Consider the following 20,674-nt stretch of genomic DNA (forward strand, 5'->3'; position numbering starts at 1 on the left):
CGCCCAGGGGCGAGGACCCCGTTTCCGTGGCAACGGGCGGCCCGCCAAGCGCCTGCTTGCGCGCCCTGGCCGGTCTCAGGTCCCAGGAAGGCTCCCTGGCCGCCCCACCGCTCTCCCACAGAGGTAACACTGGCAGAGATAAAGGAGGAGGAGCACAGGCTGCGTCTGCCCACAAGAAGTGCTGATGATGAGTGAACGGTATGTTACTTTTTAGCTTAGAAAACACTGCCCCCAAATTCTCCGTTACACATGAAGCCATTTTCATTCTCTTTATTAACTCATCCTTCCACTCCCTCAAGAAACATTTATTGAGCCTTAAGTTGCATACCCATCCGAAAGAGAGGCAGTAAAACATCCTTTTAACAGAGAACATACTTTTGATGTGGAAGAATGAGAGAGAAGATGTCTTGTAGACGGTGAGCAGTCCGGGCCACAGAACTCCACAATCCTTTTGAGGAACTTGCATTAGTTCCCTTTGGGGGAACAGTCAAAGTGCACCAAACACCACAGGTGCACGAGGGGGAACGAGACCCAATCTAGGCCAGACTCGCTCTCCCCGAAGCTGGAATCTGAAGGCAGCAACTACACCTGAAAACTGCAGAACTGATTCATGTGCGCTGGGAGGCCTGCAGAGCTGGCCAGGGTCCCGCTCCGATCCCCAGCTTCTCCGTGTCTGCTTCTTCAATGCCTCCCACTCTGGGAGCACAGGCTCTTCTCAAAAATAGAGGAGGAAGGAACTCATTCCACGAGGCCATCATTACCCTGATTTCAAAACCAAAGACATTAAAAAAAAAAAAACAGAAAAACAAACAAAAAAATAACCAAAGCCATCATAAGTGAAAAGAAACTACAGACCAATATGGGGGTTTTTGTTTGTTTTTTTTGATAAATTGATTTATTTATTTTTGGCTGCGTTGGGTCTTCGTTGCTGCACGTGGGCTTTCTCTAGTTGCGGCGAGCGGGGGCTACTCTTTGTTGCGGCAGGCAGCCTTCTCATTGCGGTGGCTTCTCGTTGCAGAGCACGGGCTCTAGGCGCGTGGGTTTCAGTAGTCGTGGCATGTGGGCTCAGTAGGTGGGGTGCACGGGCTTAGTTGCTCCACGGCACGTGGGATCTTCCCGGACTAGGGCTCAAACCTGTGTCCCCTGCATTGGCAGGCGGATTCTTAGCCACTGCGCCACCAGGGAAGTCCCCAGACCAATGTGTTTTATGAATATATATGCAAATTTTCTCAACAACATATTAGCAAACCAAATCCAGCAACATATAAAAAGAATTATATGCCATGATCAAGTGGGCTTTCCCAAGAATAGGAGCTTGGTTTAACATCCAAAAGTCAATTAATGTAATACACTATAATAATAAAATAAAAATGAAAGAGAAATGAAGATTCCCAGGTAAACAAAAATTGAGAGAATTTGTTGCTAGCAGACCTGCATTCCAGGAAATAATAAAGGGACTCTTTCAGGCTAAAATGAAATGACACTAGACAGTAACTCAATTCCAAACAGCGGGGGCAGGGGAGAAGAGTACCAATCAAGGTAACTACGTGGGTAAACATAAAAGACAATATAAAGTATTTTGTTTGTAGGTTTTTTTCTTTCTTTTCTTTCTTTCTTCCTCCCTCCCTCCCTCTGTTCTTTCTTTCTTTCTTTCTTTTTTATTCTGATTTAAAAGACAACTGCATAGAGAATTCCCTGGCTGTACAGTGGTTAGGACTCAGCGCTTTCACTGCGGGGCCCAGGTTTGATCCCTGGTTAGGGAACTAGGATCCCACAAGCCGAGGGGCACAGCCAAAAAAGGAAAGACAACTACATAAATCATTAATTATACACATTATGTGGATACAAGTGCAAAGGCCTGATGTTCCTGTTTGCTTTGGTTTGTGTTGTCCAGCATGAATGTCACTCATAACATTAAGGACGATATTAGACAATTTCAGTGTTCAACAGAAAAATAGGATGAGGTTTCCTTCCGTCATTTCTTCCACGACAAGGCAATAATACCTGCGCATTTGCACACCTGGCTTAACAAATCTCGTCTATTTCCCAAGGACAGAAACGGCATCTTCCCTGGGTCCTGGCCTCTCGCCCAGGAGTGTGATGAAGATGAGGATGAAAACTCTCAGACTTGCCCTTAACTACACGTACCGCCATTAAGGTGCTAACTCCTCACCTATGTGGGAACTGATACCAGATATAAAGGTTATTTTTGCACTTTAAAGAGAGGTCTCCTGAAGCCCTGGAATGCATCCAAACAGGAAGCTACCCTGATGGAATAGGAGGTGGTCTGATTGGTGGATTGAAGCAGGTAGAGCAGGTAATGATATCTAAAGAGTCCTCAAATCACTGTATTTGCACTTATAAGTGCTACGCATCTTGGAAGTGTGAATCCCAAAGACATCTATGAAGGGAGGACAAGCAGGAGCCCTACAAGGGAAGCCAGGCTGCCAGACTCCTGCGACAGAGCCAGGGCTGCCTCCGGGGCACTGCCCAACCAGTCAGGTCCCTGAGGGCTGAGAGAGCTGATAGCCAGGTCGTACCAGAACACCAGCCCGTGGCGACCCATCACCGGTCACAGATAAGGGACAACTTCTGGGTGGGCCTTGGGATGGTGCTTCCCTGGGCCGTCTCCATAACCACTGCCGTCTGCTTCACGAACCCCATGGACACCCTCCAATGTGTCGCTGGCCTCGTTCAAATGAGCAGGTATGTTCATGCCTCGTCTGCTCCGCGGCTGGCCCTCTGCAGAAGCTTCCTCAGCTCCCGTCATTAATGTCCCCACCCCGTGCACCACGCTGCCCCCACTGTCCTTTACCACTTCAGCGCTCCCTGCCCAGGAGGATCCTCCAGGGGACCTGTGCAGACCCCGGGCAGCCCAGGGGCCATCCTGCACGAGGTTGTTGTTATCGCTATCACCGATGGAGAGGAAACGGACGTTAAGAACCAGGTACTGTCATCCGAAACCTCAGTCCTCGCAATAACCCCCCATTAAGTAATGTTACCCATTTTACAAAAAGGGGGGACGGATCTCCAAGCCATCTTCACCGGGGTTTAGCAGAGTGGGCAAGGAGGGCGCGTGTTCTCACCCATTAATGATAACAATAGCACGGGCCTCCCGGGAGGGGCCGAGGTAACAGACCACGCAGACCCTCAACCCACGCGATCCCCGCCCACAGCCCCACGCCATCGCCGTTGCGCACGCTCGGGTGCCACTCCAGCCGCGACCCTGCTCGGCGCTCACGTCAACGTCCCACCCCCAGGAGACCCGGAAGCAGAATTCCCCGCAGGTCAAAGCTGGCGGCGCTACTCCTGCGCCGCCGCCAGAGGGCGCTCACGCCACCTTTGTTGGCTCGCGCCTCACGGGTCAAGTCAGCGGCCGGTCCCGGAAATGGAGGGCTTTGCCGTACAAGATGGCGGCTTCCCGTGTGGCGGTACGGCACGCTGAGAGGCTGGCCTGTTTCTGGGACACGCGGGGATTGTAGCAGGCTCCTCGCGAAAGACGGCTCCCGCGGAGTTTCCCGGCGTCTTTGTCGTCGGGTAGGTGGCCGAAAGCACAAGATGGCGGCCCCCACTGCGTGGCCGGAAGTGGAGGCGAGCGTGCGGCGTGGCCCGTGGCCCGGCCGCCGGCGCAGGGCGCTCGTGCTCTGCCGCGGTGGGGCGGTCTTTGCGGCTCCCGGACCTTCCCGGGCTCGGCTTTGGGCCCACAGTGCCCCGCGGCCACGTTAGGGGTTCCCTCTCGGCCGTTTAGGGAGGGGTGCCGGTGCCCTCAGCTGCCTCGCGTGGACACGAAGGCTGACCTTCTTGTCTTGACCACGAAACCAGGAATAACCAGGTGACATGAGTTAGTCTCTCCTTTCAGAGGAGTGACCTGCCGTCGCTAGAAACCGCAGTACGGTTCCTACACTAATGTGGACCCAACCCCAGGAGACACTAAGTGACAAAAGCAAAGCGCGGAAAAACGTGTGAGGATGTGCATTGTTGGCGGGTTTTGGATGTTTTTTAGAAAGACCCACGAGGGTAGAGATGCCCACGAGCTCGCACAGGCAGAGTCCCAGCCGAAGGGCCGAAACGGGCGGCGAGGAAGGCAGCAGAGATGGGAGGACGGGGACAGGGGCGGGGGAAACAAGTTTGGGGATATTTGAGTGTGTGATCTAAATACACAAAGTCTTTTTATGAGGTTATCACATCATAAAGCAAGAAGGCAACGTTAAAAAAAAAGTAGGTTTTTTCAGCTGGAACCACGGTGGTTAATAGATTCATGAGATTGAATTTGTGAGGATAAAATTTTACAGGTCAGTACTGTAGTATCAATACTTGATGCAAAGGTTTCGAATCGATGAGACGACCTGAGTCTTGAAAGCGAGATTTTTGTTCTTGTTTTTGTTTTTGTTTTTGAGGGGGGGAGGAGGAGGAGCCGGGCAAACAGCAGGCGCTCAAGACCGTTTGTTGAATGAATGAATGAATGAATGAATGCCTTTCTGCTACAAGCACACATATTTTCAGTAGGTTCTGTTGCTGGTATATCTTCCTGTGTTTTTAGGGTTAGTACCATGGGACACAATGGCACATTGACTTAGAAACTGAAGCAAGTTCTGCCTTAAAATCATCCCGAAATGTCTTCTTAATGTTTAAAAAATAAAGTAGTAGCAGTTTCAGAACGGGTATTGGTTTTGGGAATCACCTATTTGAATGTGAGAGCAACGTCCTCCTTCCTGAAGCAACTGACCATTCTTGAGCTTTCCCAGTGTGCCGGTGCTGGACAAGTGGACACCCTTGCACGTACCACTCGGGCCTATGGTGTACACATAATGCCGTAGCTCTGGTGATGGAACTAGAGTTAGCCAAGTTCCTAAGCTGTGCTAAATGCTCAGGAAAGAGCATTTACTGTTTGGGGGCAACCCTGAGTTGCTTGATCCATTTTTGCCTCTGGGACCTTAGAGGGGCTTTAAAAATATGCTAGTTGCCCTATGGATCTTACTTTTATTTTTATCATCTTAGAGGCCATATAATGCAAAGAACTTAGCTCCTTACTGTGTATCGTTGAGTAAGTTACCTAACCTTTCCAGACTTCAGTCTCCTCATGAGTAAGACGAGAATCACAAAACCTCTTTCATAGGGTCACCGTGAAAATGATCAGAGACAATGTATGTAAAGCACCTTGTGCAGGGCATACAGCAGGCACTCAGTAGTGGTCTCTAGTTCTGCAGTATTTCAACCTCAGGGTTAAGGAACTAATACTGCACTCAGAAGCAGGAGAATTTCTCCGGAGGGTAAGGAGCAGGCGGCCACAGGGTGACAGTTAACACAGGAAACCTGCAAGGAGAAGTGGGGGCCAGCAGGTCTGCTGGCTTCAGGGCCCCCGGCTTCCCGTCTCCAGCGGGAGAATGCGGATATGGTCTGCAGGCCGTTTGCGGAGACGCCGCCTTGCTCACAGCCTCCTGCACTGTTCAGCTCACAGGCGCCTCTTCGGAGCGTCTCCCAATGCCTTTCAGAGGCGTCAGCCTCCATTTCTGCGGCTCATTGCTCATGTTTCATTGCTCATTTAATATGAAACACGTACTGCGTATGTTTAAATTTTTTCTTTTAGTTTAATAGTGGTAATGTACACATAATGTAGAACTCAGCATCTTAATATTTTTAAGTGTACATTTCAGTGGCGTTAAGTACATTCACACTGCTGTGTAAGCAATCTCCAGAAGTCTTTTCATTTTACAAAAAGATGAAACTCTGTACCCATTAAACAATACCTCTCCATTTGTCCCTCCCCTGAGTCTCTGGCAGCCACCACTCTGCTTTCTGTCTCTGTGAAGTTGACTGCTCCAGGGGCCTCATATAAGAGGAGTCAGAGTATATTTCTGTGACTGGCTCATTTCACTGAGCGTAGTGTCCTCAAGGTTCACCCGCTATAGCGTGTGTCAGAATTTCCTTCCCTTTAAAGGCAGATTAATATTCTCTTGTGTGTGTATAGCACTGAAGGGGAGCAGAATATGCTACCCCAAATGTGCCACCTTGTCATGTGAATTATTTTGAGCCAAAGGCTATCAAGACCCAGCAGTTTCAGGAAAAATTTTTACCTCTTCTTTATCAGCCTAAAAGAATTTAAATAGGGGGCCAGCCCCTAAAGAAAGCAATTACCAGAGATGAGTTTTTTATGTTAAAGACTTAACCTGCGTGGCAGGGCAGACATCTAATCACCAGACATCCGCTCTTCTCAGGTGCTGTGAATGGCCCTCCTCGCCTCTGCAGCCCCAGCTTCCATCCCTTTCCTAGTTCAGGGATGCAGATAAGCCTCAATTGCCTGACTGCCTTTGGGTCTCATATTTTTATGGGGCTCCCGTACATATGAAATTAAGTCTGTTTTTCTTCTGTTAATCTGTCTTATGTCAGTTGAACCATTAGACCAGCCAAAGAACCTAGAAGGGTGGAAAGAAAATTTTTCCACCCTGACACCACATCTTGTTTCTTCCTCTGTCAGTGGACACCTGGGTTGTGTCTACCTTTTGGCTGTTGTGAATAATGCTGCTATGAACATGGGTGCGTACGCCTTTTAGCATAAAGTAATATCTGATAGGATTATAGAGAGTAGAGTGTGTTTCATATAGTTGCATTTGACAAAGTAATTCTGAATCATAAAAAATGCACTATTAAGCTGTTTACAAGGTCATTAGAAGATTTAAAAGATGTAGTTAGTCATTGTGCATCATGGGCCATGATGTGGCCCGGTGATGGGACACAGGTTTAAGGTACTGTGATGATCGTGGATTCCCTTCTGCCCTGCCAGTGGGTTTGGGGCATTTTGTGGATAATCTTATTTAGAGATGGCATCGAAAACCTAAGGAATAGGTGCACAAAGATAGGAATCAAAGACCTTTAACAAAGGACTGTGAAGTGAAATATTGGAAGCCCCTAACTAACGCCTAATGTATTCATGTGTGAGGTGTGGATAATGAGAGTATTCATCTCAGGGTATGTTTTGGGGACAGTAGAGTCACGTGGATAAAGGGCTCACCTGGCCATTAAAAGGAAGCAGTATATCTGGGTGAAGGGTACACAGGGATTCACAGGGGTTCTTTTTACTATCCTTGCAACTTTTTTGTAAGTTTATATAAAAATAAGTTGGAAAAAACAAAGACATCAAAATAGCATGTAAAGTAAAACACAGCTTTGAGGAAAATTTTATGCACACAAAAAAGACATGATTTTTTATGTTAAAATTGCTAATCGTGGTTATCTCTGGGTGGTAGAATTACATATTTCCCCCTTCCTTGGTGTTTTCTTGAACTTACCAAGTTTTTTTGTTGTCGTCACTGTTATTGTTGTTTCGTGCATGTATCAGTTTAATAACTGTGGAGAAAAAAACATCAGTACATAGTTAGATAAAAATCTTGAGTCTAGTAGTTATCTAATACTTGTCAATAGAAATGTCTGAGACCTTGCATGAAATTGAGTACCATCCAAATGGCCCCTGGCTTCTATGAAAGACCATAGCATCAGGGCAAGGATGGGGGCCCTGCGACTCCTGGTCTCACTGTTGGGTGGGTCCTTTTTCCAAGGTTGATAACCTCACACTTCAGAACCAAATCAGATGCTTAGAATATCAGCAGCTCAAGGTTTGAAAGATCCTTAACAGTCACGGAACCCACTTCCCGCTGCTCTGCACCTCTCCCCGCTTCTCCAGCACCCAGTCTCTGCTTGCACTGCTCAAGGAGTGGAGTGCTCCCCGACAAGGGGGCCTGTTCCTTTCTTGGACAGCTCTGACCGTGACAAGCTCTTCCTCATTTGTAGTCCAAACCTGACCCCTGCTCTGTTCCTCAGAGATGGTCAGAATGTGTTTGTGCCCCACCTGAGACCAGCAGTGAGGGACTCAGAAGTGTCCACCCTGAAGTCTTATGACCTGTCTTTTTTTTTTTTCTTTTTAATTTATTTATTATTTATTTATTTACTTTTGCCTGTGTTTTGGCTCTTTGTCACTGTGCACGGGCTTTCTCTAGTTATGGCGAGCAGGGGCTACTCTTCGTGGAGGTGTGCAGGCTTCTCATTGTGGTGGCTTCTCTTGTTGTGGCTCACGGGCTCTAGAGCGCGGGCTCAGTAGTTGTGACGCACGGACTTAGTTGCTCTGCGGCATGTGGGATCTTCCCAGACCAGGGCTCGAACCCGTGTCCCCTGCATTGACAGGCGGATTCTTAACCAGTGCGCCACCAGGGAAGTCCCTGACCTGTCCTTTTCTAACCCGGCTCTTTTCCCCAAGCTCCAGACCCACACCTCCTGCTGTCTCCTGCTTCTCTGTGTTTGTCTATCCCACTGGCACCTCACACTCAGCATCTCCAAAGCGTGACTGTTCTCTCCTCTCTTACCCAGGACCCAAGAATAATGCATGTTACTTGTCTCTGCTACAAGTGATGAACAAATTAGGGCTTCATTTTTCTCTTTTGTAAAAGAAGTTCAGATTTCTGCTAGAGTGGCTGCCCCATGGGACCATCACGACCCAGACTCCCATCTTTTGATAGAAAACCCAACCCATAGTGCCTTAGCTGAGCATAGATTTCCCTTTTCTCATGGATCGAGAAGTTCTGAGAAGTACAGTCGATGCATGAAGCCATCAGAGGCCAAAGCTACTTTTGTCCTTTTGCTCACTCATCCTTACCCTGTGGTTTCCATCCCCATGCTTGTCACCTCAGGGTCACAAGATGACTCCAGGCAGGATGAAGGGGAAGGGAAGACAAGGCAAAGTGTACGTGCCTGCTCGGCCAGCTTGTTACGAGCTGCTCAGGAAGCCCCACCCAGCGGCTTCCCCTCGTTTGCTGGAGTCCTGTCACCTGGCCACCTCTAGCTGCAGGGCCTGCTGAGACACGGAGTTCTTTAGCTGGGCCCATTGCTGCCCTGAACAAATCAGGCTTACGTTCTAGGAACCAAGGGGAGACTGGACATGTGAGCAGTGGTGTCTGTCACAATAAAGCTTCCTTGGGACCTCCCTGGTGGCGCAGTGGTTAAGAATCCGCCTGCCAGTGCAGGGGACACGGGTTCGATCCCAGGTCCAGGAAGATCCCACATGTTGCGGAGCAACTAAGCCCGTGCGCCACAGCTACTGAGCCTGCACTCTAGAGCCCGTGAGCCACAACTACTGAAGCCCGCGCGCCTAGAGCCCGTGCTCTGCAACAAGAGAAGCCACTGCAATGAGAAGCCTGCGCACCGCAGCGAAGAGTAGCCCCAGCTCGCTGCAAGTAGACAAAGCCCGCGCGCAGCAACGAAGACCCAACGCAGCCAAAAATAAATAAATAAATTTATTTTTTTAAAAATCTTAAAAAAAAGCTTCCTTAAGCAACAGTAACCGTGTTGCCTAACTGCAGGATTTCTCAGAGCCTCTCAAATTCCAGGGAGAGCACTGTGCGTCCACAGAACCCTTTTTACAGTGGTCATGTCTCAGGAATTGTTGCATGGTACGTGTTTCAGGAAACACAAAACGAGCCATACTCTCTCTTTAAATCTTTAAAAGAAAAGTTGGGGACTTCCCTGGCAGTCCAGTGGTTGGGACTCCGCGCTTTCACTGCCAAGGGCCTGGGTTTGATCCCTGGTCGGGCAACTAATCCCACAAGCCATGTGGCGTGGCCAAAAAAAAAAAAAGTTACATCTGAATTCAGGATGGATTTGTTAAATATATCTTTTTTACTATCATGTAGTAAGAGTGGCGGTTTTAATGACTTTGATGGTAATTGCATCATTTCAGTTTCCTAATCTAGAAAGCTTCTGGTCATTTTCAGCATTCCTTTCTCTTTCTTGGTACTTAGGTTTCTTACCTGGAATCTTGCAACAGAATCCTCACCCTTAATGTGTTGAAGTATTTCCTTCTAGTCTTTTTTCTGTGCATAGGTATATGGTTTTTTTGTTTGTTTGTGTTTTTGGGCTGTGTTGGGTCTTCGTTGCTGCACGCGGACTTTTTCTAGTTGCAGCGAGCAGGGACTACTCTTCATTGTGGTGCACAGGCTTCTCACTGCAGTGGCTTCTCTTGTTGTGGAGCACGGGCTCTAGGCATGTGGGCTTCAGTAGTTGTGGCACACGGGCTCAGTAGTTTTGGCTCACGGGCTCTAGAGCGCAGGCTCAGTAGTTGTGGTGCACGGGCTTAGCTGCTCCGTGTCATGTGGGATCTTCTGGGACCAGGGCTCGAACCTGTGTCCCTGCATTGGCAGGCAGATTCTTAACCACTGCACCACCAGGGAAGTCCCGGGTATATGTATTTTTATCAATAGTTGAAATTATATGCATATATGCAGCAGTAAGAGCAGTGTTTGTTTTCCATCCCCCGTTCTAGGATGAGGAATACACTGAGATGAGTAAGAGAGGGAGGTCTTTGGTCACAGTTGTAGCCTCTTTTGGTTGACACTCCTCACTACCCCCAAGACACTCCTTTCTCCTCGCTGAGGCGCACTGGTGAGAAAGCTCAGAGTTAAGAAATAGATACAGCTGCTGTGACGGAGATGCAAAATAACCGTGACTTTGTTAAGGTGAAAGTGTGTCTCCACATAAAAGTCCAATCTTGGTGGCTCCAGTGGCCAAAGCATGATGGGTCAAAGTCAGAGTGGTGGTCATGGTCTTGTAGGTGGCAAAAGGATTACAAAGACAAGAAAAAGAAATATGACCCTCCTGTACCTATAGAGTGGGAAAAAGGAAAAGGAAATAGGGACCAGATGCTGCCAGCAAACTGTCCCCGGTGCCCCCTCACACTCAGTGCCAGTTAAAATTATTCAGGTTGGAGAGAATTAAAGACTATGTTCTCTGGTGGAAGGACTCATTAGAATTCAGAGAAAAGTGAAGGCTTTAGAGGAAAAGCAAGAGGAGGAGAGATCAAAGGTGGGTGATCTGAGGGGACGGTGGTGTCGGCAGGAAGCGCGGAAACGTGATTGTTGTCCGTCCCACCGTCGCATCTGTACCTGTCAGCTCAGAGCAGCGCGACAGCTTTCTTTCACTTGTAGACAGGGTGCTGCGGAAACCGGGCTGCTTGGTCCTGCTCACCCACAGGTGCATGCCATGGTAGGTGTGCTGATGGGTGACACGGAGCCCCAGGTCACAGTGGTGAAGGTGGGAAAGGTCCCCCAGCAGACCTACACTGATACTGGGGGGTGGACAGCCGAATCCGGGAGGTTAAGGAGTCTGCAGTGCTTCCTCTGTCTCATCCTGAATATTAAGAGGAGATGAGTGTGAAGTCACTCATTCTGTGTGGTCAACCCAACACAGGTGAGACCTCACCAGCCAAAGCAATAAGAGTACATCAAACCTCGCCACTTTCTGGAGGGCAGTTGGCTCTGAACTTACTCAGAAGCACCTAGTGATGGGCCAAACTCATCCAGGGATTGTTTCAAGTGGCTGAAGAATATGCACCATCCATCCTCCTCATGGATGAAAGTGATGCCATAGGGACAAGAAGATGTGACTCAAATGCCGGTGGTGAGAGAGAAATTCAGACAGTGAAGTTGGATCTGTTGAACCAGCTGCATGGATTTGATTCAAGGGGAGATGTGAAAGTTATCACGGCCACAAACTGAACAGAAACTTTGGATCCGGCCCTGACGAGACCAGGCCAGGTGAACAAGGGGATCGAACTCCTCTGCCTGAGTAAAGAACTGAGGAGCACTATTCATACAACAGGATGAAGCTGGCCGACGATGTAGTCCCAGAGCACCTGACTGTCGCCGAAGATGACCTGCCTGGTGCCCGCATCAAGGCACTCTATACCAAAGCGAGTCTGGTGACCTTGAGAGGGCATAGAAGTAACAAATGAAGACTTTTTTAAAATCTGAAGAAAATTTTCTTTATAAAAAAGAAGGCAGGGGCTTCCCTGGTGGTACAGTGGTTAAGAATCTGCCTGCCAGTGCAAGGGACACGGGTTCGAGCCCTGGCCCGGGAAGATCCCACATGACGCGGAGCAACTAAGCCCGTGCGCCACAACTACTGAGCCTGTGCTCTAGAGCCCACGAGCCACAACTGCTGAGCCCATGTGCCACAGCTACTGAAGCCTGCGCTCCTAGAGCCCGTGCTCTGCAACAAGAGAAGCCACGACAATGTGAAGCCCGCACACCGCAACACAGAGTAGCCCCCGCTCACTGCAACTAGTGAAAGCCCATGCACAGCAACGAAGACCCAACGCAACCAAACATAGATAGATAGATGGATAGATAGATAGATACATAGATAGATAGATAGATAGATAGTTAGATAGATAGATAGATAGATAGATAAGGCGGGGACTTCCCTGGCAGACCAGTGGTTAAGACTTCACTTTCCAGTGCAGGGGGTACAGATTCGATCCCTGGTTGGGGAGCTAAGATCCCACGTGCCTCATGGCCAAAAAACCAAAACATAAAACAGAAATTGTAACAAATTCAATAAAGACTTTTTAAAAAATGGTCCACATTAAAAAAATAAAATAACGTAAACAAGAAGGCACCCCTGAGGGCCTCTCTCTAGTGAATCATGGTTGCCTTCGAGGAAATGGCTGGGAGTCCTCCTGGGGGGGATAAGGTTGGGGAGGTTGCCCAGAGCGGTCCATGCTCCCGTGGATCTTTTTCAGCAAAGCACCCTGTGTGTCTTCTCGAGCACGGTGGTCAGGGTGCCTGTTGGGCTGCCTTCATCTGTTGGTCACATGCAGTGCTCTCTTTCCAGTAAAGTGTGCTCTTCCTCAAAAGGAAAAAAGAAGCCCAAGCTTTCTCAACAGCACCGATGCCCAAAATCACCAGGCACCCAAGTTCCACCTGTCTTGTTGCTTGGTCATCTCTAAGGAGTTTCCATCATCTAAATAGTCTACAACTGGTTGCCACACATTTGGTTCCAGCCGGTGGAAGGAGGGAGGGATAAAGGGGGTGCAGCCTGATTTTAAGGATCTGATCTAGAAAGCTCTCATCCACTGGCCACCACTTAAAGCTCTATTCTGAGCATCCATGTGTTCTTGACCTTTGCCTTCCTAGAGTTTATAGTCTCCTGGGGAACAAAAGGAACAATGATAGCAGTGATACATGCTAACAAGAAAACAAACTCGGGTTGGCGTAGAGATGAAGGTGGTCGGGAGTCGTGCGATCAGGGATCTCCCGGAAGAGGGACCAGCAAGCACAGATGCCCTGCAGTGGTAATGTGCTCGGCACATGGGAGGGGCAGCACGGTGTGGCCAGTGCACCTAGAGTCGTGTGGAATCAGAGGAGTGTAAATCACATCAGGTGGAGCCCCGTAGGCTAGGATAAGGTAATGATTCTTAATTTGAGTGAGATGAAAACTTTTGCAGATTTGTGAGCAGACACGATGGCATTTACATTTTAAAGATCGCTTTGAGGACTTCCCTGGTGGAGCAGTGGTTAAGAATCTGCCTGCCAATGCAGGGGACACGGGTTCGATCCCTGGCCTGGGAAGATCCCACATGCCGCGGAGCTACTAAGCCCGTGTGCCACAACTACTGAGCCTGAGCTCTAGAGCCCACAAGCCACAACTACTGAGCCCGTGTGCCACAACTACTGAAGCCTGCATGCCTAGAGCCCGTGCTCCACAAGAGAAGCCACGACAATGAGAAGCCTGCGCACTGCAGTGAAGACCCAACACAGCCAAAAATAAATAAATTAATTAATTAATTTTAAAAAAGATTGCTTTGATTTAACAAGTTATGGACTCTGCATGCTGTGGATCAAAGACCTAAATGTAAGAGCTAAAACCATAAAACTCTTAGAACAAAATATAGGGCAAAAGCTTCATGACATGGGGTTTGGCAGTTATTTTGTGGATGTGACACCAAAGACACAGGCAATGACAGAAAAAATAAGTCGGACTTCATCAAAATTTTTTTTTTAATCAATTTTTATTTATTTATTTATTTATTTATTTTTGGCTGCATTGGGTCTTCGTTTCTGTGCGCGGGCCTTCTCCATTTGCAGCAAGTGGGGGCCACTCTTCATCGCGGTGCGCAGGCCTCTCACTATCGTGGCCTCTCTCGTTGCGGAGCACAGGCTCCAGACGCGCAGGCTCAGTAGTTGTGGCTCACGGGCCCAGTTGCTCCGCGGCATGTGGGATCCTCCCAGACCAGGGCTCGAACCCGTGTCCCCTGCATTAGCAGGCAGATTCTCAACCACTGCGCCACCAGGGAAGCCCTCATCAAAATTTAAAATGTTTGTGCATCAAAGAATACAATCAACAGAGTAAAAAGGCAACATATAAAGTGGGAAAAAATATTTGCAAATCACATATCTGATAAGGAATTAATACCCAGAATATATAAAGAACTACTAAAATTCAGCATTACCAAACAACCCAATTCAAAAATGGGTAAGAGTTGCACAAAAATATGAATGTATTTAATGCCACTGGTACACTGAAAAATAGTTAATTTTGTTATGAATATTTTACCACAATTTAAAAAATGAATTTTAAATAGAATGCCCAAAGGACTTGAAAAGATATTTCACCAGAGGAGTTATCCAAATGACCAATAAACACATGAAAAGATGCTCAACATCACTGATCATTAAGGAATAGAAATCAAAACCACAATAAGATAACACTTCACACCCATTAGGAATCATCAAAAAAGCAGAAATTGGAACCCTTACACACTTCTAGTGGGAATGTAAAATGGTGCAGCTGCTGTGGAAAACAGTATGGAGGTTCCTTTAAAAAAAAAAAGAAACATAGAATCTCCATATGATCCAGCAATTCCATTTCTGGGCGTATTCCCAAAAGAACTGGAAGCAGGTACTCAAACAGGTATTTGTACAACAACGTTCACCACAGTATTTTTTTTTTTTCTAAATTTATTTATTTTTCTTTTTGGCTGTGTTGGGTCTTCGTTGCTGCGCGTGGACTTTCTCTAGTTGTGGCGAGCAGGGGCTACTCTTCGTTGCGGTGCGCGGGCTTCTCATTGTGATGGCTTCTCTTGTTGCGGAGCACGGGCTCTAGGTGCACGGGCTTCAGTAGTTGTGGCTCACGGGCTCTAGAGCGCAGGCTCAGTAGTTGTGGCTCACGGGCTCTAGAGCGCAGGCTCAGTAGTTGTGACGCACGGGCTCAGTTGCTCTGCGGCATGTGGGATCTTCCCGGACCAGGGCTCGAACCCGTGTCCCCTGCATCGGCAGGAGGATTCTAACCACTGCGCCACCAGGGAAGCCCCACACAGCAGTATTATTCACAGTAGCCAAAAAGTGGAAACACGGCAAATACCCTTCAGTGGGCAATGAATAGAAAGCAAAATGCTGCCTATCCACACACACAATTGAATATTATCATCTATAAAGAGCAAGGAAATTCTGACGTACTCCACAACATAGGTGAACTTTGAGGAAATTACGTTAAGTGAAGTAAGCCAGAAGGACAAAAGACAAATATTGTGTGATGCCATTTTTTATGAGATCTCTAGAGTAGTCTTAGAGATGGAAGTAGAGCAGTGGCCCCAGGGGCTGGGGGTGGCGGCGGGGATTGAGGAGTTCATGTTTAATGGGGACAGTTTCAGTGCAGGATGATGAAGAAGTTACGCAATGGATGGTGGCAATGGTCGCACGACAGTGAGAATGTACTTAATATCTCTGACCTGTGCACTTAGAAATGGTTAAGATGGCCTTTTTTTTTTTTTTTAAACAACAGCTCCTGTTTATTTATTTTTATTTATTTTTATTTATTTTTTATTTTTATTTATTTAATTTATTTATTTAATTTATGGCTGTGTTGGGTCTTCGTTTCTGTGCGAGGGCTTTCTCTAGTTGCGGCAAGTGGGGGCCACTCTTCATCGCGGTGCGCGGGCCTCTCACTATCGCGGCCTCTCTTGTTGCGGAGCACAGGCTCCAGACGCGCAGGCTCAGCAATTGTGGCTCACGGGCCTAGTCGCTCCGCGGCACGTGGGATCTTCCCAGACCAGGGCTCGAACCCGTGTCCCCTGCATTAACAGGCAGATTCTCAACCACTGCGCCACCAGGGAAGCCCTAAGATGGCCTTTTTATGTATATTTTACCACTATAAAAATTTAGTTTAATTTTTAAAATTTAAATGTACCTACTCAAATTACCACATGGTCATTAAAAAAATTGGAAGACCTTTGACATACTGTTAAGTAAAAGAAGTTGAATGCAAGGAAAATCAAAGACTATCCAAGAAAGGAGATGTAACCATAGTACACTGCTTGGTTGTGCAGGTAATAATATTTCTATCGTGCTAATCATATGAGCAACATTTATTGAGAGAGTCCACCTGTCAACTCAGCAAGGAAGACAATTATGGTTACAGAACAACATAACACATTATCAGTTTGACAGTGTAAAGTTATAGTTAACAGAAGTAGACAGGTGGCAGGGTGAGGGAAGGAAAAGGTACAGAGCTGGAGCTCAGATACGGCCAGAGTGGAAGTTACAGAAGGACTACAGATAGTGTTGAAAACCCTTGGAAACAGTGGAGGAGGGTGTAAGTGAATTAAATCCTCACACAAAGCAGGAAGTCAATGTACCATTCATATACCCAGAAATAGCAGGATAAGCGTGTTATTTAGAGCTATAGGGGTAAGCACCAGCAAAACAAACAGTTAAGAGTGATTGCTCTGAGAAGCAGCCTTGGGGTCAGGAAGGGGGTGGGAGTGTTGGCTTTTATTTAAGCCCCTCAGTACTATTAATTTTTAACCATATGCATATATTGCTTTGATTTTAAAAAAAACTTTAAAAACTATTTTAGAAATCAAATTGTAGGGTAACATGTAATCTATGACCCTGTTTTTAAAAAGAGGCCAAACCCCAGCAAACCATGCATCTGTGTATAGATGATTATCTGAGCCCAGAGAAATACGTGAAAGATTGTGCTTGTGTCTGGGAGGTGGCAGCAAAGGGTGTGGGAGAAAACTTCACTTGTCCTCCATGCTCTGTTGTCTGACTTGACCATGGATTATTTAGGTAAATTTTTTGCCTTTATCATTCTCTCTCTCTAAACCACTTGAGAGTGAATTGAAAACATCTTTGTGTTTAACCTCTAACTTCAGGGTTTATTTCCTAAATTCAGAGGCATTCTGGTACAAAACCAGAGTACAACTATCAAAATCTGGAAATTCAGCACTGATACAATCTTGTTAACTAATTTACAGCCCATATTCAGGTTCTTCCATTGTCCCAATAATGTCCTCTTTATGGTGGTGGTGGTGGTGGTGTTTTCCTGGTCTAAGATCCATTCCAGGACGATGCATTGCATTTTGTTTTCATGTTCCTTAAGTCTCTTGATCTGGAACAGTTTTCTTAGCCTTTCTTTGTCTTTTTCGACCTTGAGGTTTTTTGTTGTTGTTGTTTTTTTTAATTAATTAATTAATTTATTTTTGGCTGTGTTGGGTCTTCGTTTCTGTGCGAGGGCTTTCTCTAGTTGCGGCAAGCGGGGACCACTCTTCATCGCGGTGCGCGGGCCTCTCACTATCGTGGCCTCTCCTGTTGCGGAGCACAGGCTCCAGATGCGCAGGCTCAGTAGTTGTGGCTCACGGGCCTAGTTGCTCCGCGGCATGTGGGATCTTCCCAGACCAGGGCTTGAACCCGTGTCTCCTGCATTGGCAGGCAGATTCTCAACCACTGCGCCACCAGGGAAGCTCCGACCTTGAGGTTTTTTAAGAGCATAGGCCAGTTATTTTGTAGACTGTCCCTCAGTTTGGGTCTGCCTGATGTTTCCTTCTTATTACATGCAGGTTTTGCAATTTTGGCAAATACTGTATGTGATATTGGATCCGTCTCTGTTCGTCTTGTCAAGAGGTCCGTGGTGTTACTTTATGCCGATATTGCCAATGTTACGTGAGACCATTTGGTTACAGTGGCGGTCCACCAGTCTCTCTCCATCTGACTTACTTCACCTAGTCTGATAATCTCTAGTTGCATCCATATTGCTGCAAATGGCATTATTCTGTTCTTTTTGATGGCTGAGTAGTAGTCCATTGTCCATATGTACCACGTCATTTATTTATTTATTTGGCTGCACCGCGTGGCATGCGACATCTTAGTTCCCCCACCAGGGATTGAACCTGTGCCCCCTGCAGTGGAAGTGCAGAGTCTTAACCACTGGACTGCCAGGGAAGTCCCGACCACATCTTTATTCATTCATCTGTCAGTGGGCATTTAGGTTGTTTATAAATTTTATTATTTTAATTGGTTATTTATTTTTATTTATTTTTAAAATTTTATTATTTTATTGTTTTGCACCTGAACAGGGACTTGAACACTGGGCCCTCAGATTAAAAGTCTGATGCTCTAGGAGACTTCCCTGGTGGTCCAGTGGCTAAGACTTCACGCTCCCAATGCAGGGGGCCCAGGTTCAATCCCTTGTCAGGGAACTAGATCCCACATACTGAAACTAAGAGTTCGCATGCCACAACTAAAAAAGAAGATCCCACACGTAGCAACAAAGATCCCACATGCTGCAACTAAGACCCAGCGCAGCCAAATAAATAAATAAATATTCAAAAAAAAAAAAAAAAGTCTGATGCTCTAGGGGAGTTCCCTGGTGGTCCAGTGGTTAGGATTCGGTGCTTTCACTGCCATGGCCCCAGATTCAGTCCCTGGTGGGGGAACTAAGATCTCACAAGCCACATGGCTGGCCAAAAAAAAAAAAAGTCTGTTGCTCTACCGACTGAGCTACCCAGGCATTCTCCCAACGTGTATTTTTAAGCTAGGCAGGATTGACAAGGAAGCACTTTACAAGAGGGTTTGGTAAAGGCCAGCGTCTGGAACCCACTGTCCTTCCTGCTCACCTGGTTCCCCAGGCCCCTCGGTCATCACTTGCCATCACTCCTCTATCCCATCCATGTCTGCCCTGGATATCTTCAGAGGCAGCGTGGGCCCTGTGCACAGTTCTTCAAACCTGAGGCCTAGGAGATGCTAAGGCAGTGGTTCTCAAACTGTTGTCTTTTGTTTTTAGGCCACACCATGCGGCTTGCGGGATCTTAGTTCCCCTACTAGGGATCGAAACTGGGCCCCCTGCAGTGGAAGCACAAAGTCCTAACCACTGGACCTCCAGGGAATTCCCCCTCAAACTGTTTTTAGAATGTAAAACAGATGAAATGGAAGTTGTTTGGGTTGCAGAAGAGCAGTGAGCTGCAGCCGTGCCCAGAAGACCTTCGCCTTCCTTGCTGGTCGGCTTCTGAGGCCCCCAGCTGGCGCCCTGGACAGCGTTGGAGCCTTGGGCACAGGAGGCACACCAATGGCCACTGGCCCCTCAGGAGGGCTGGCTAGAACAGCTCTGACCCTGAGACCTGGGCCACACGAATCACCGGCTTTTGAGAAGGGACTCTCAGCCTGTGCCCAGGCAGCATCCCAACCCCCCACACCATCCCAGCTGCACTTTCTCGTTTGTTTTCCTGGGGTATCAATTGCAGCCCAGAGAGGAGGCCAAGAAGAAGCATGAGAGACCCAGCAAGGGCCCCCCCCGCCGCCTCTGCCCTGAACCTGAAGGCGGCTGCTTCCTTCCAGCCTGCACCCTGGAGGAGGCAGCCTGCTCGGATGTCCAGGCCACACCTCCTGAGCTCTCCCTGCAGCACACCAGCCCCGTCAGAGGGGAGCCGGGATCCTGATGGATGACCACAGCCGCCAGGAGGAAGTAGACTGGAAGAGTTCTTCACTTCTCCCAAGTCATGCTTACTGGTGGCTTTCGGAGTCTGTATAAGGTGGGGGTGGGGGTGGGAGTGGGGTGAAGACCATACCAGCCGGGAATGAATCCCAACTTTGTCACTGACCACTAGCAGCCATGTGACACTGACAGGTCATTTCAATTTTCTGATCCTCTCCATTCTAAAGTGGAGGCAAAAATTAAGCAACTCCTACTGTTGTCACAGGGACCAAATGTCATCTTGCAGTGGGGTTTCCAAATCTTAGGAATTGGCATGCCACCCGCATGATTTTGGCCATATCTTCATGCCAGTTCTACTATTACTTACCTAATTATCCCCCCGATTGGTTTGCCTTTTAAACATGTCCTGAAGAGATACTGCTCATGAAATTGGGTTTGTTTCACATGTTATATTTTCCTACTCTACCTTAAAATAAGTAGACAATGATTAAAATTTAAAATGTTCCCGTGTGTACCACAGTCAGGTAACGGATGCAGAGTGACGGCCCTGCTCTCTGCTTCCACACCACCAGCAGTCCCCCTCCCCCACCCTCTCCCCAGAGTCTCCCATTTAACTTCATGGCTTTGTTTGTAGGGAAAAGAAGGAGGACCCAAATCTCTATGATGATAGGTATTTTAACTCCTTCCGTGTGTTGTTGCAGATACTCAGTTGGCCTGAGCAGTGGCTAGGATTGTACAGCCCTTACCTTTGGGTGTGGAAGGAGGACAGATCTGTCAGAAGCAGGATCCCTGCAGCGAAGGCTGTGTCTGTGCTTGCCCTCAGCTGCTCTCAGAAGTGGTCTGTTCTCCACTGAGGCAGGCCAGGTCAGGGGAGCTTTTTGGTGGTGGTGGGGGTGTCCATGCTTCTTCTTGGGCATAACAAGAAGAGGCTCTCCAGAATGTAAGCCAGAGCCTGGACTTGAGCCACATTTTAGGTGGAATGCGGTTGAATAGTCAGTTTTAACGGCAAGCCTCTGCATTAATCAGAGTTCAGTTAGAGGAAACAAGCCATTCTACCAATTTTAATCAGAAAGGGATTTAATCCAGGGCGTTAGATGTTTACAGAGTCATTGGAGGGCCTCAAGGAATGTCTCTGAGTGGG

General features: G+C 47.6%; 1 long non-coding RNA gene across 2 annotated transcripts in view; it reads left to right on the forward strand.

Annotated features, from left to right (window-relative positions):
- The first annotated feature begins 3 nt into the window (after positions 1–3).
- LOC309607125 overlaps positions 4–20,674 on the forward strand; it is a 42,942-nt gene continuing 22,271 nt past the window's right edge. Inside the window, exons 1-2 of one of the 2 annotated variants that reach the window (XR_014232260.1) lie at positions 4–3,537; positions 18,886–19,630. This is a non-coding gene — a long non-coding RNA (uncharacterized lncRNA). Of the gene's footprint in view, positions 3,538–18,885; positions 20,034–20,674 lie in introns of those variants that run through there. The other variant, XR_014232261.1, reaches the window with a different exon arrangement.

Source organism: Balaenoptera borealis (assembly GCF_965194805.1).
Source record: "Balaenoptera borealis genome assembly, chromosome: 12".
Taxonomy (NCBI): domain Eukaryota; kingdom Metazoa; phylum Chordata; class Mammalia; order Artiodactyla; family Balaenopteridae; genus Balaenoptera; species Balaenoptera borealis.